Below are 10,572 nucleotides of genomic sequence, written 5' to 3' on the forward strand. Positions count from 1 at the left end.
ATCATTTTACATTGGATACCGAATTGATGGGGCACCAAAAAAGTCTTTCTGACTATTAAATCAGATCTCTAAAGTGTTGGATGTGCATTTTACTAGTTAGGACAGAATGTTTATAATTTTTCCCTTTTGATAAATAATGTAAGTTACCTACTTAGTAGTTAGTGTTTGGTGTGGGTTTTGTTTTGATTTGTTGTTTGGGGTTTTTTTTTGTGGTATTATGAACCAAAGAATATAAATGGAAAAAGCGGTGTCAGTTCAGGTACTATTTAAATACTCTTTCAATTTTTCAAAAGATTTTATTTATTTATTTATTTATTTATTTAATAAATTTTAGAGAGAGAGCAACATCGATGTGTGGTTGCCTCTCAGGAGCCCCTTACCAGGGACCTGGCCTGCAACCCAGGCACATGGCCTAGACTGGGAATCAAACCAGCAACCCTTTGATTCATAAGCCAGCACTCAATCCACTGAGCTACACCATTCAGGGCCTATTTGAACTTATGAGAGCTAAATATTCAAAAGTGTACTCATATTGAAGCGGAAAAACTATTTTTCTCCATAAATACATCAAAAGGCAATGTGCTGCTTTGGTGGTGTACATACGGGAGAAGTGGGCCACTATATGGCCCGGCTCCTTCGACCGTAACGTGTACCCAGATGGGCCTGAGAAATCCAGCAAAGAAAAATGCTTTCAGTACATTTGAGTTTCAGATAAGCAAGTCGTTTTACACAAGTGTGTCTCAAATAGTGCATGTCATACACACACACAAAATATCTGTTGTTTATCTGAAATGTAAGTATAACTAGCTACCCGATAGTCTATCCAAAAAGCCTCTGCCCAGACCACCAGGGGGCAACTGCTCAACACATACGGGTTTTATCAGGGCAATTTAAACATTTCGGGACTGGGTAGGGGGGTAGCTGCCCAACACTGTGAATGCAGTGAAAGCCCCTGAATTGGCCACTTTACAACGGTTGATTTATGCTGTGTGACTTTCATTTCATTTAATACATAAGCAGATAATAAGTAGAATATGTAGTATAGAATATCAGATATAACAAATATAATATTTACTGGTTATATGATTCTCTATGTTGATGATCCAAAGGAATCTACAGATAAACTAGAAGACTTGGTAAGTTTTATGAGCTGAATTGGATCACGTCAGAATTTATATGCTGAAGTCTTCACCTCCAGTTCCTCAGAAATAACTGTTAGAGACAGAGCCTTTAAAGAGGTAATTCAGATAAAATGAGATCATATGGCTAGACCCTAATCCAATATGACTGGTGTGCTTATAAGAACAGCTTAGGCCCTGGCTGGCGTGGCTCAGTGGACTGAGTGGTGGCCTGTGAACCAAAAGGTCGCCAATTTGATTCTCAGTCAGGGCACATACCTGGGTTGCAGACCAGGTCCCCAGTGGGGGCCATGTGAGAGGCAACAACATACTGATGTTTCTCTCTATCTCTTTCTCCCTCCCTTCCCATCTCTCTAAAAGTAAATAAATAAAACCTTTTAAAATAAGAAGAAAAAGCCTTGGCTGGTGTAGCTCAGTGGATTGAGTGTGGACCTGTGAAGCAAAGGGTCGCTGGTTCGATTCCCAGTCAGGGCACATGCCTGGGTTGCAGGCCAGGTCCCCAGTAGGGGGCACATGAGAGACAACCACACAATGTTTCTCTCCCATGCTTTCTCCTTCCCTTCCCCTCTCTCTAAAAATAAATAAAATATTTTTTAAGAAAGAAGAACGTGGGCCTGTGAAACAGAGAATCGCGGTTCGATTCCCAGTCAGGGCACATGCCTGGGTTGCAGGCTGGTTTCCTGCAGGCCAACTCCCAGCAGGGGACGCAGGAAAGGCAACCATACATTGATGTTTCTCTCCTTCCCCTCTAAAGATAAATAAATAAATAAAATCTTTAAAAAAAAAGAAAGAAGAAAAAGAAGAGCTTAGAACAAAGACGTGCACATAGAGCAGAGACTGTGACAGAGGAGAGAGAAGGCGGCTGTCTGCAAGCCAAGGAGAGAGGCCGCAGAAAAAACCAAACCAGCAGGCAGCTTCATCTTGGACTCCCAGCCTTCGGAGCTCTGACAAAAGAAATTTCTGCTGCTTGAGCCCCTCAGTGTGTGGCATTTGTTGTGGTAGCCTGAGCGGACTGACAGAATAAGTAAGTTTCACCAGGTCGACTGGACCCAGGGGTGCAGATATTGTAAATATCTGATATAAATCAGATCTATAAATCTGATATAAAAATATCTGCACCCATGAAAATGGGAATGAAAGACACTATTTCTCTCGACACTAAAAAAAAACAAATGTTTAGGTATAATCTAACAAAAATGTACAAACCTCTATAGAGAAAACTATATAAATTACTGGAAGAACTTAAACAACACCTGAAGAAATCTTCATGGACTGGAAGGCTCAACATGACACAAATATTAACTCCAGCTCCCCTCTGAAGAGTCAATGTAGTTCGGAACTTATTTAAAAATTAGATGGAGCCCTGGCTGGTGTAGCTCAGTGGATTGAGGATGGGCCTGTGAAGCAAAGGGTCACTGGTTCAACTCCCAGTCAGGGCACATGCCTGGGTTGTAGGCCAGGTCCCCAGTAGGGGACACATGAGAGGCAACCACACACTGATGTTTCTCTCCCACTCTTTTTCCTTCCCTTCCCCTCGCTCTAAAAATAAATAAATATATATATTATTTTTTAATTAGATGGAAATGTAAAAGGCCAAATATAGTCAGGAGAGCCTTGGATACAAAGCCCAGAGGGAGAGCACCTGCTATGCCAAATACCCAGGACCATTACAAAGTCACAGGACTTCCGCCAAGATGGGGGCATAGGTGGAAACACTGTGCCTTCTCCCACAACCAAGTTTGAATACAACAAAGGTTTGGAGAACAAAGATGCAGCCAAAGAACAGAAAATTGATCTATATGGAAGTCCAACAATAACGAACTGTTCAACGGGACCGGTAAGAGAGGCGGAGCCAGCAGCAGAGCAGGGTCGGGCAGGAAGGATCCACCGACCCAGGCACCCAGGCACCTCCATGTCGGGCTGACCCAGTGAGGGCTCGGGGTGGCAGGCTGGCCACGGTCACACATTCTCGCGCAGATAAACCAGCAGGGGAATGAGCAGTGAGACAGACCGCATGGCCCCGGCGGTGGGAGGCAGCAGAGGGGCGCCCACCATTGCTTTCCTTTGACCCCGCCCCCACATACAGCGTCACAACCCAGCGACTGAGTGGCCCCGCCCTGGTGAACACCTAGGGCTCTGCTCCTCATACATAACAGGCACGGACAGTCCAAAACATGGCTCAGGAAGAACTCAAAGCCCCAGAGCCGATAACTCTAAGCAACCAAGAAATAGCCAGCCTCTCAGATGCATAGTTCAAAACACCGGTGATCAGGATGCTCACAGAACTGGTTGATTTTAGTCACAAATTAGAGGAACATATGAAGGCTAAATTAGAGGAACAATTAGGCTAAACTAATTGAAATAAAGAGAAATGCTCAGGAAATCAATAGTGATGGAAAGGAAACTGGGATTCAAATCAATGGAGTGGACCAGAAGGAAGAACGAAATATCCAACCAGAAAAGAATGAAGAAACAAGCATTCAAAAAAATGAGGAGAGGCTTAGGAACCTCCAGGACATCTTTAAACATTCCAACATCCGAATTACAGGGGTACCAGAAGGGGGAAAGAAACAGCCACGAGTGGAAAACTTATTTGAACAAATAATAAAGGAGAACTTCCCCAGTCCGGCAAAGGAAATAGACTTCCAGGAAATCCAGGAAGCTCAGAGAGTGCCAAAGAAGTTGGACCCAAGAAGGAACACACCAAGACACATCATCATTTTTGTAACATGGAATACTACATTAGCCAAGATTAAAATGAAGGAGAGAATCCTAGAAGCAGCAAGAGATAAGGGGACAGTCACCTACAAAGGAGTTCCCATCAGACTGTCAGCTGATTTCTCAAAAGAGACCTTACAGGCAAGAAGGGGCTGGAAAGAAGTATTCCATGTTACAAAAATGCAAGGACCTACATCCAAGATTGCTCTATCCAGCAAAGCTTTCATTTAGAATGGAAGGACATATAAAGTGCTTCTCAGATAAGATCAAATTCAAGGAGTTCATCATCACCAAGCCCTTATTATCTGAAATGTTAAAGGGACTTATCTAAGAAAAAGAAGATAAAAAATATGAACAGTGAAAGGACAGCAAACTCAGTTACTAACAACCATACCTAAAACAAAAGCAAACCAAGAGAACAGCTAGATCAGAAGCAGAAACACAGAAATGGAGATCACATGGAGGGTTAGCAACAGGGGAGTGGGAGGAGGAGAAGGGGAGAGAAGATACAGAAAATAAGTAGCATAGATGGTAGGTAAAAAATAGATAGGGGGGAGGGCAAGANGTGGGGGGCGGGGGGGGAGAGGAGAAGGGGGAGAAGATACAGAGAATAAGTAGCATAGACGGTACATAGAAAATAGACAGGGGGAGGGCAAGAGTAGTATGGGAAATGTAGAAGCTAAAGAACTTGAGACACATGGTCATAAACTAAAGGGGGGAATGGTGGGGGAGGGTGTGTGGAGGGTGGAGGGGAATGAAGGGGGGAATAGAACAACTGTAATGGTATAATCAATAAAATATATTTTTTAAAAAGTCACAGTAACGAGGGCAGGGTGGCATTGCACAGGAGCGCCAACCACACAGAACAGGGCATAAGAAAACCAGCTCACAAACACACAGTTGGCAAATTCCGGATGAAAACAGTGTGGCAGAGCAGTAAGGGGAGAAAGATTTCACCAACAAACAGTGCTGAATGAACAGGGCACGGAGTCGACAACGTCGTCATGCCTACAGAAGGTGACAGATGGGTACGAGACTTATCGTGATAACTTTGTTAGGTATATAAATGTTGGATCACTACGTTGTGCACCCGAAGCTACTATTGTGCATCAACTATAGTTAAAAATAAAATGAATAAGCAGCACTGAATCTGTGTGTGGAGTCAACGCAATGGAATACTATACAGCAGTGAACATGGGCAAACGTCCGCAAACATCATGGACGACTGTCACCCACACACAGGGGAGCAAAGAGAAGTAGAAGTGCACGCACAGTTATACACCGTTTCAAAGCCATGGGACACCCAACCTGGAGGATTAGAAACCAGCAAAGTGGCTTTGGGAAAGGGAGATGGGGTGCTGATGGTAAAGAGGCATAAGGTGCTTTTCTGGAGTCCGAGCGTTAATCTTCTTGACCTGAGTAGGGGTCACATGGTGCTCACTTGGGGATCATTGGCTAACTTGTAACCCTTATTATCTGTACACTTTTATGACTGTTTAATATACTTCAATAAAAGAAGTTTTCTCGGTATTTGTACTCATTTGACAGTGCTGTGTAACAAATTCCCACAAACTCAGTGGCTTAACACCCCGTCCTTTATTATGTCACAGCTCCCATAGGTCAGAAGTCTGGCCGAGCGCAGCTGCATTTCCAGGGTGGGGCACCCCTCAAAGTGCCTGGGATCATCTGCATACAGGAACTCTCCTCCCCACAGCACTTGAACTCTTTTCTGATACAGGCTGGGTTTCGCACTCCCGCCTCCCTCCGCTTGCATGTAATCCATTTCAAAACCTCTAAGAGCTGCGAAGAATGCCTGGATGTAAACAAATACCAAACCCACTTAGGAAGCACTTTAAATGAGATTCTGCAGGGGTTGTGAGCCCCAGCGAGACCCCAGCTTGCCTTCCCAAGTCTCCCACCTGGGAGTCTGTCTGCCCCTCCGGCTGTCTGCTGGGGCCATTGGCCTTGGGATCAGGAAGTGACTGCCTGATTTCACATTTTTTGATAACACTAAAATGACACTTGGCATAGACTTCTGGGTCTGTCTTATCTGGGGGGTGAGGGGCAGGAGGAGGGAGTAAGAGCCGTCTGGGAGAGCCCTCCCTCCTCACTGTGCTCAGCACAGAGTAGCATAGTAAATATTTGTTGAATTTGGTTGGAAGGAGAAACATTTTGGTGAGAAAAATTTTTCTCAAAAATTTTTTGAGAAATTCTCAACCATAGCCATGTCTAAAAGCCCATGTCAGACCTTCCCTACCCTAACACGATTTCCAGGGAGTGCATGGAGATGATCTCGTCTTTCACATACAGCAAACTCTCTTGAATAAGCTGCCCCCGAATGAATTCATCATTGCTGGGAATTCTCAGGATTTTTTTCTCTTCTTTGTTGTACTTCCTGGCTCAGGGTAGGCAAGTGAGTTGCTTTCCTGGGGTGCTTCCCAAAGTCCTGACCTTGCCACGCCCACACCCCTTTTTAGAAACTAGGGCCAAGACTTCCCACTCCCATCAGATGGAGTGAGATTAAGCCAGAGAAAGCCAGCACGGGCAGACTCTGCACTAGAAGGTGGGTGGGGAAGCTGAGATTTCAGGGAGACCAGGTTTCTGGACCACGGCATCTGGGGGGATAAAGGACAGGGGGAGGGGGCTGGGTGAAGGACAAGGAAACAAGCAGTTTACAATCCAGTGTTGACAGTGAGGTAAATTCTGGCGATGGGGTTGGGGGTGGGGAGGGAGGGCACTAGGCAGCGCCTCTCAACCAGAAACCAGGGAAGCCCAGCCAGAGCAAATGGCCTCTGGGCTGTCTCCAAAAAGAAGCCAGTTCAAGTTCCCTTTAAGAATGACCTTCCAAGTCATAGAAAAAGAAATACTGTTGACCCTTGAACAACATGGGGTTTGGGGCACTGACCCCCAAGCACAGCTGAAAATCCACATATAACTTGTGACTCCCCCAAAACTTAACTATTAACAGCCAACTATTGACTGGAAGGAAGCCTTACCCAAAACTGTCCACTAACACGTATTTTGTATGTGATATCTATTATATACCCTACTCTCACAATGAAATAAGCTAAAGGAAACATTACCAAGAAAGTCAAGAGAGAAAATACGTTACAGCCTTGACTAAGAAAAGCCTGCATGTCAGGGGACCCACGCAGTTCGAATCCACATCGCTCAAGGTCACCAGTACAAGCATCCCATGAACAAGAGGAAACAACACAAATCCGAACAACAAGATGAATTAGCAAAAATTAAGAGGCTCCATACAGCCAGCTGGTAAGGATATGGAGGGCATGTGGGGGAGGGGAGAAGGGGAGGAAAGGAGACGGGTACAACCTTCTTGGAAAACTAATTAGGAAAGGTTCACCTTTTAACCAAGCAATTCCAGGGCTAGAAATTTACCAGCTGGTCACACTCTCCAGTATTCCCCAGGACGCTCATCCACAGAGCTCCCTGCAAAATGCAGAAACACGCCAAGTGTCCACTCGCTGATTAAATAATGTATAATGTGTCTCTAGAGGAATTTGTATGACATACCACCCCCCAATACACATGCAAAGGAGTCCTCTGATAAACCCTTCTCTTCCTATCCCGTTTAAATGGCTGGATTGAGTCTGTCTGTCTTCCCCAGAGATCGCATAATCTGTGTGAGCAAGAAGCTATCCTTGCAAACCCCACACAGAGATCTGTGGCAAATGCTGACAGACCAGGTTTCCAGTCACCGTTTAAATTCCTCGGTGAGAACAGAAAGCCATTAACTTGTTAATGAACGGGCGCGGTTTCATCCCGAGCTGTTGGGCGAGGAGCTAGGTGGGATTAGACGGCCTGCCCACCTCCCCCGGAGGGACTCCCCAGCCCAGCCTGCCGGAATGTTCCGGGAACAGTGACAGGTAAGACGCGCCGCGCCCCTACGAGTTCTGTGATAAAAGTAACCTTCTACCTTAAAGCCTCGTCATCGTGCCGCAGAAATGGCTGTCTTTTCGGCTGACTCTCTAATTGGGGTTTAACGCCGCACGTTCTCCACCAAGCTAATCTCAGCGCCTGCGGCATCTTGCTTGAGTTTTAGACACACGCTGGAAGTCTGTCTTTTGATCATGATGTTTTGGATTTGACTGTTCTTGGTTGGTTGGATGGTGTTAAGTCAAATGCTTATTTGTGTGACTTTGGACACACGGGTCTGTCTCTCTGGCCCCAGTTTTTAACGCACAGGCACCTCACAGGGCGACGGGGAAACGTCCCAAGGCCGAGAGCATCATTTTTTCCTTTTCAGTCTTCAGTGCCCTCCCTAAGGGAGGGGGCGGCTGCCCAGGGCTGGACAACCCCCATTTCACAAGCCTCCTAACCCCAAGCCTGCTGCTCTCTGGGACTCGGACAGGGAGCATTCACTGGCTGGCGGCTGGTGGCCTCTGTCAGTTCTAGCAGTGACTGGGCACAGGCGTCCAGGGGCCGCTCTACAATCGCTGCTCAATTCCCCCACTCAGAGGCAGAAGCAAGTTTTTGCAGTTACCACAATTACAGTCACTGATTATCATCCTTTTTTCTCCCCTTCGACAGGATGGGGTAACTTCTGAGTCCCCAGAGCCCCTCCCTCAACCGCAACACAGTAGACGCATTAAATGCCTATTAAGCAAACAGCCTGGCGGTCCCCAGACCAATCGCAGATACCCAGCCACTCAAATACCACAGCGCCCCCCCTCAATCCTGAAACCCCCGACCGGGCTCTCTCTAGGCTGCATACACCTGACTCCCCGCCCTCTGCGCCTGGGAGGAACGCAGGTCTTCGGTGAGTTCCCTCCCCTGACGAGAAGGGACTTGGTGTGGCTGGGAGGCTGACGGCCTTGGGGTGTGGGCTGAGCTCACCCATCGCCAGACTTAGGGTCCTGTTCCTTCCTCTGAAAATGGGGAGGCTCCTCCCAGGGGTCCTAGTTCAAGTTCTAAAACTTCCACAACAGCCCCTTTGGATAAGGAGGCACCCATGCTGCCAGTGTAGCCACAGACCTGCCCACCCTCCGTGAGGAAGACCTTTAAACCCCCAAGTGCAGGGAGTGGTGTGTCCCTAACGTGAGACCTAGCGATGCCCTCGCCACCTGCGTCTGGGTTTTGAGGGCTGTGAGCGCTGCCCAAGTCCTTCCTTTGTTTTCCTGAAGCCTCCTCGCAGCTCCCGGGCTGGGTGGGTAGCCGCCTACGCACCGCCCTCCCCCACATCCGGCTTCCAGAGCAGGGGCCAAGTTGCAGGGTCCCCTAGGAATGCCTGCAGCCCCCGGGAGCCGGAAGGCCACACGGGGAGTTCAAGGGCAGCGGGGACTCCACGGCCAGCGGCTGCATGCTTGGGAGTGCATCGAGCCCTAAGTAAATGAGCTGCATCCACCCATCGGTCTGATATGGCCCTCCCCGCCCCCAATAAACATAATTTGACATTTAACTCTCCCGAGATGCAGCCGTGGTGGCAAAGAACGGCCTTTCTCGGCTCTAGTGGACCCAGTGCGGTGACACTGGCGAAAAAGGGCCTCGCGCGACGGCTTGCTTCTGCCGCGTGTAGAACCGGGGAACGGGCTGGTGACAACGGAATTCCAGAAAAGCTGCCCATTTGCGTGACTTGCGGTGCTTGGTAGACGCCAGGCTTTGACTTTAAAAATTAGAGTTAAATTGTCTTTAAGAACTACCCATGCCTTTGGGCGTATTTAGTAACAAATTAAATACTCTGGGGCGCACCTCGCCGGCTGGGGCGTGGCCACCAAATAAACGCGTGGAGGCTAACCGCGGACACCTCCGGATTTGGGGTTAATGCTGGTGTTGTGGGGGGTGGGGCGGCGAGGGCTTGGCAGGGGGACAGCCCGGCCGGCGCTGGGAGGTGGATAAAATCTCGGCCGAGCCGAGCCGGCCTCCCATTGCCGTGTTTCTAGAACTTTCTCCTGGGGCAGGCCTGGCGCCCTGACTGCGGACCCCCAGGCCGCCCCCTCGCACCTTCCCCTGCTTCCTTCCAGTTTCCACAGGCAATTCCAGGAATTTACAGGCAGTCACGTGAGGTCAGGAACCCCTCCGGGGCCCTTCCCGACCCTGAACTTGGATCAGCATTGCTGGCTGCCTCGCCTTCGCCCCGCCCCCCACTCGCTGAACTCCCCGCCGGCCCACCCGAGTGTGCGTAGGCCAGAGCACGGGGCCGACGCTCCTTTCTTGGAACCTCAAAGCAAAGTTCAAGAATTAAAACTTGGCCATCAAGTATCGAACGCAGTGAGAGTCCCACAGGCCGTGTCTAGAATTTCCTGATTAAAGCCATTACTTCCCACCACTCCTCCAACCTGGAATCACCGCTGGGCGGTGTCGTTGAATTGCCTCTTTTTTCCCCAAAAATGAGTCTGATATTTTTTACCCGGAATTAACGATAGGTATTAGGCCTGGTTAACCCAGTCTTACAAGACTCCACCTTTTCCACTGACTCTTTGGGTGGCTTTTCTCCCCTCGCCCCAGGGGGGAGGTTAGGCGCTGTCAGAGGTGTGGGTCCTGCCTCATGGGGCCCTGCATCCCCGCCTCCCCGGCCCCCCCCCCCCCCCCCCCCCCCCCCCCCCGTTGCCCCAGACGTCCTGGCTTCTGCTGCTCCTAAGACCTGAGAAATACATTTCTCATCTGAGATATTTTTCTTTTTCAGTTCCCATTTGCATATCGGGATAGCAATGAATTAAAGCCTGGTGACATTTCTCCCCCTGAATTGTTAGGAGCC

Source organism: Sturnira hondurensis, unplaced genomic scaffold, assembly GCF_014824575.4.
Source record: "Sturnira hondurensis isolate 20B ecotype Veracruz unplaced genomic scaffold, ASM1482457v3 Scaffold0020787, whole genome shotgun sequence".
Lineage (NCBI taxonomy): Eukaryota > Metazoa > Chordata > Mammalia > Chiroptera > Phyllostomidae > Sturnira > Sturnira hondurensis.